This window comes from Mustela erminea, chromosome 1 (genome assembly GCF_009829155.1).
Source record: "Mustela erminea isolate mMusErm1 chromosome 1, mMusErm1.Pri, whole genome shotgun sequence".
Taxonomy (NCBI): Eukaryota; Metazoa; Chordata; class Mammalia; order Carnivora; family Mustelidae; genus Mustela; species Mustela erminea.
In genome coordinates this window covers 205041339-205046904 of record NC_045614.1, presented here as the reverse complement: position 1 = coordinate 205046904, position 5566 = coordinate 205041339, and the positions used below count along the sequence as shown (strand labels likewise).

General features: G+C 42.9%; 1 pseudogene; it reads left to right on the top strand.

The window, feature by feature from the left end:
• Positions 1 to 504: 504 nt before the first annotated feature.
• LOC116596305 lies at positions 505 to 2368 on the top strand (annotated as a pseudogene).
• The last annotated feature ends 3198 nt before the right edge of the window (positions 2369 to 5566 follow it).

Below are 5566 nucleotides of genomic sequence, written 5' to 3'. Positions count from 1 at the left end.
TTTTATAACTGGAAATTTGTATCTCTTAATCTCCTTTCCCTGTTTCACCCAGCTCCCCCCACCGCTCCCCTCTGGCAGCCACCAGTTTGTTCCCTGTATTTATGAATCTGTTTCTGGGTTTTGTTCATTCGTCCTGTTTTTAGGTTCCGCATGTAAGTGAAATCATATGGTACTTGTTCTTCTCTGTCTGACTTGTTCTACATAGCATAATACCCTCTAGGTCCCTCTATGTTGTCATGAATGACAAGATAACTGTTTTTAATCTTATGAAACAGTTTGTCCTTTTTTTGGTCAGTAAGTGGTTGAAGGACCTAAATTAAGGAAAGTGCACCCTCTGCAGGCTATTTAGTAGAATTTTAAAAGAAAATCAGCCCAGTGGCTCTCTGCTCCTCCTGGTTGGACAGACAGCCGCATCTTCGCATCTTCTGGTGCAGAGTCAGCCTCGACCCCGACCCCCGAGACATGATGGCGAAGGTGCGAGTGAACAGATTTGGGGATTTGGCCATCTTGGGCGCCTGGTCACCAGGACTGCTTTTAACTCTGGCAAAGTGGGATATTGTCGCCATCAGTGACCCCTTCATTGACCTCCACTTCATGGTCTACATGTTCCAGTATGATTCCACCCACAGCAAATTCTCTGCAATCAAGGATGAGAACGGAAAACTTGTTATCAATGAAAAGCCCATCTCCATCTTCCAGGATTGAGACCCTGCCAACCTCAAATAGGGCGACGCTGGTGCTGTGTATGTTGTAGAGTGCACTGGGGTCTTCACCACCCTGGAGAAGGCTGGGGCTCACTTGGAGGGTGGGGCCAAGAGGGTCATCATCTCTGCTCCTTCTGCTGATGCCTCCATGTTTGTGATGCACATGAACCATGAGAAGAGTGACAGCTCCATCAAGATTGTCAGCAATGCCTCCTGTACCACCAAATGCTTGACCCCTCTGGCCAAGGTCATTCCCAACAACTTCAGCATCATGAAGAGACTCATGACCACAGTCCACACCATCACTGCCACCCAGAAGCTTCCCCTCTGGGAACCTGTGGCATGATGGCCAAGGGGCTGACCAGAACATCATCTCTTCTACTGGCTGTAGGCAAGGTCATCCCTGAGCTGAATGGGAAGATCTCTGGCATGACCTCCCGCGTCCCCAGTCATTGCTCTCAATGATCACTTTGGCAAGCTCATTTCCTGGTATGACAATGAATTTGGCTACAGCAACCACGTGGTGGACCTTATGGTCCACATGGCCTCCAAAGACTAAGAGTTCCCTGGACAACCAGTCCCAGCAAGAGCAAGAGGAAGAAGAAAGTCCCCACCTGCTGGGGAGTCCTTGCCTAACTCATCCCCCAACACACTGAGAATCTCCCAACCTCCACAGTTTCCATCCCAGACCCTCTGAAGAAGGGGAAGGGCTTGGGAAGCCCTATCTTGTCCAGTATAATCAGTAAGTATACTGTACCAGAGGGGAAAAAATTGGCACAGTGAAGGAGTCTGTAAAAAATAATGAATGAATGAATTACATGTCACGTTACTACTTTTACAGTTTTTATCATGAATTCAATAATGATGAAAATAAAGGCAAGAAAACAGGTTTGATAATGAGAAACTAGTGTTAGGTCATGCCAACCCTTTCTTCTTTTCTTCTGTCCTGCCCTCTTTCCCTCCTTCCTTCTTTCCTTTCATTTTTTTTCTTTCTTTCACTCTTTGAACCCCTCAGACACACCTTTTATATAAAACCTATGTAAAGACAGAGCCATAAGGTCAAATGCAACTTAGAGGCGCATGCTGCTTGTTTCTATACGATGCCTTCATGAGGTTAATATGTCATATATGTTTCAAAGCCCAACTTCACAGACAAGATCAAGACACAGTAAGATCACAAACATTCACCAGCTACAAACTTAATAGAGTGAAGTGCATAACAGTAAGCAGCCCTCAACTTAGGAAGGGGTTATCTTCCCAAAGGCCGCTTATTCACTGGTCATTTAGAATTAAAACTCTTTTTCTCATTTGTTTCAGGGCAAGTTTGCAAAAATATAAATACACATTACACTAATAAACCCATCAAACAATAATATAGCAGTATTTTTATGAGAAAAAAATATAAGGCTCAACTTGGTATCTGAGGAGCCCATCCTCTTTTTCTCCAACAGTAAGAGCAGCCTTCCCAGCTTCTGGATTCAGAGATGAAAGGTAATTCTGACACACCTATAGCAGATAGCCCAGCACCAGGAGCTTGTTAGCTTCTTATGTTGCCAAAAAAGAAGCTCACTCAATGGGACAATCACACCCAAGATTTCCAAACTAAAGAAGAGAAATGAAGGAAATTCTTTGTTTCTGTGACGTCAGAGAAAGCAGAACCACAAAGGGTAGACTGTCTTGCCTTCTTCAACACACACACACACACACACACACACTCACACGTACCCATGCACAAACACCTTTCCTTGTCTTACTAAAATTCATCCATAAATTGGTCAATTGCAGGCTAAGACTGTCTGTAATGATAATAATAACTGGGCTTCAAGAACCTCAAGAAATATAGCATTAGTGTTAAGGAATATATTTCCTATTAGCATTTTTATTATTTGCAGTGTAATTTATTTTAAAACCAATTTAATTCCACTTAACCTATCAAATAAAACTAGCATGGCTAAATTAAACTTTGCAGGATGTTAAATAACTTAAGAGAAGGAGATGGAAGAACCCAGAAATTATATTTAGTCCTTACACATAATTCAAAATATGATGAAAATGTAGTGCAAGGCTGCAAACTTACATACTGTTTATCAAATATAGATCACATTCTTAAAATAAGCAAATGCAGGAAAATGCAACAAAGGGGGATAGCGTTTATTCGTTGCTGTTTCTTATGCTTATATTTAAACTTCTTAATCAAGAATATTTAGGGATGCCTGGGTGGCTCAGTTGGTTAAGCGGCTGCCTTCGGCTCAGGTCATGATCCTGGAGTCCTGGGATCGAGTCCCACATTGGGCTCCTTGCAGGGAGCCTGCTTCTCCCTCTGCCTCTCCTTGCCACTCTGTCTGCCTGTGCTCGCTCTCTCTGACAAATAAATAAATAAAATCTTTAAAAAAAATAATATTTAGAATGGCCTACATTATATGTCTATTTAAGCTTCACTTCACATAAACTCCTGAAAAAAAAAAAATGAACGCATCTATCTTGATCACAGTTATTAGGACAAAAGTGCACATATTTTCACAACTCTGCTCTCTACTGAGGGCACAGTCTTGAAATTCAGCACTTTGGAGAAATATGGGTGTTATTTAATTGTGGCTTAGAAAAAAAGTGCACAGTGGTTCAGTAGAGAAGTTCTTAACCCACTCAATTAACTTAGTAGATTAAAACACAACCAGAACTCTGCTCTTGGGCATCGAAGTTTTGTTTTCAGCATAATCCTTCCAATAGTCCAGGTTTGATGGAAAGAGATCTATTAATCTGTGTCATAGTATGGTGGTTAGGAAAATTAGCTTTGGAATTAAGCCTGGATAAATCCTTCATGCATCTTAGGAGTTGTGTGGCCAAGGACAGGTATCTTAACCCCTTAGTGCTTTGGCTTCCTGCTCTGGAACCTGGAGTTCATGTATTGAATACCTATCATGTGCCAAGCACTGTTCTGAGAGCTGGGAACATAATCATAATGAATATGTAGGATCCAAATGCTCAGGAACTTGACATTCAAATGAGCGGAGACAGAGTTTTTAAATCACTCGACAGGAACATTTTCAGGGAGTGTTAGGTTTTCGATGAAAATAAAGCAGAGTGATGTGAAAAGGTATCAGGACGTACTCTGGACAGGGTGATCAAGCTAACCTTCTCTGCAAGGTGAGACTTCATCCGGGACCTCAGTGACCAGGAGCCGTCTGCGCCAAGGTCTAGAAGAACTGTCTGGACAGAAAGAACCTCTGGTGGAAAAGCTCCAAGGAAGGAATGAGCTTGGTGTGTTTTAAGAATAAAAGGAAGTAGAGCGAGTGGGAAAGAAGCAGGATGTGAGATAGAAAGAGGAGGCATCACGCTGAGCCTTAGGGCCCCTGTTAGAGGGTCTAGTTTTATTACAAGGGCCCTTGGAAGTCATTAGAGGATTTTCATCGGGGCGGTTATTAAAGATTAAATGAGAAAACCTCCGTGAAGTGTTCCACACAGCAAATGCATGGTGCACAGCTCACACTCAACAAGATGTGTTGTCATTGTGGCCACGTGAACAACACGGACATATAATACTGTAAGGCCCAGGATCTTCATTCATGTAAAAGTCGGGATTGGAGCACCTGGGTGGCTCAGTCAGCTGAGCGTCTGACTCTTGATTTCCGCTGCGGTCTGATTTCAGGGTTATAGGATCGAGCCCCTCATCGGGCTCCGTGCTCAGCCCAGTGTCTGCTGGTCCCTGTCCCTCGGCTCCTCCCCTGCTCGCAGGCTCTCTCTCTCTCTCTCTCAAATAAATAAACAAATAAAGTCTTAAAGCAATAAAATAAAAAGTCAGGGTCAAAGTAATGTAATATTACCTGAGAACAAGGCCTGAATTGAGGATAGGAGTCAGTTGTCAAGCACCATAACACCAAATTCTCATCATTGTGGCCCCTCTTTTGCTCTGTGGTCTTTCTCATGATGATTGTCATCAGTGAAACTGAAGTCGAATCTTGGGCCAGCACTGTTCACCAGCCTTGATTTTTGCCCTCTGGAATGAAATAACAATGTGCCTCTGGCAAAATCAATCTGAAGGAGCAACACTTAATTCCATGGTCACTATGAAATGCCTTAAACCTTCCTTAATTTCTCCTGGAGCATTGCCAGGTAAGTGGACTTTCTATTTCCCAGGGTTAGTATGAATCCTTCCACCCATTTCCCAGAGCTGGTGGGGAGCAAAAACTTCCTGGGCTGGGAATATGGAGAAGTCCATTTCAAGTTGGAACTCACATGGGTGCGCCAAAGTTTCCCACCCCCACCCCACCCCCGGCCACACTTGACCATCTGTGCCTTCTCTTTCTCTGAGAACACCATATAAAGCCATCCTTACTACGTGGATCATTTCGTTTACTAAATCATGGTTTATTTTTTCCTCAGGATATCACATGCTATTTTGGAGAAGGTTTTCAAAAGGTCTTAAGTGACTTGGCTTGAAACTGGTTTTGTATTAAGGGAAAGAACCGGTGTCCCAGAGTTTCAATCAGCACTTCAATAAACAGGCGACTGACCTCCTGTAGACTTCCCAGAGGTTGCCAACAGTAATAGTTGGCTGTAAGATTTCCAGAGTTCATTTCTTTCTGTTGCTTTTTTACATTTGTCCTACCCTATTTTTAATCAAAACAGGGCTATGACTGAGGATCTTACGGGAAAAGATTGGGAGAGGGCTAGCATACAGTGAGATCTGTTGCCACATCCCATCTAACTCCTGAAATTTCAATGATGTGAACTGCTTGGTTTCTCCATGGAAATAATTGTTTTTAAATATTTTATTTATTTATTTGAGAAAGACAGAGAGAGAGCACAAGTGGAGAGAAGGGAGGAAGAAGGAGAAGTAGATTCTGCACTAAGAGGGGAGTCTG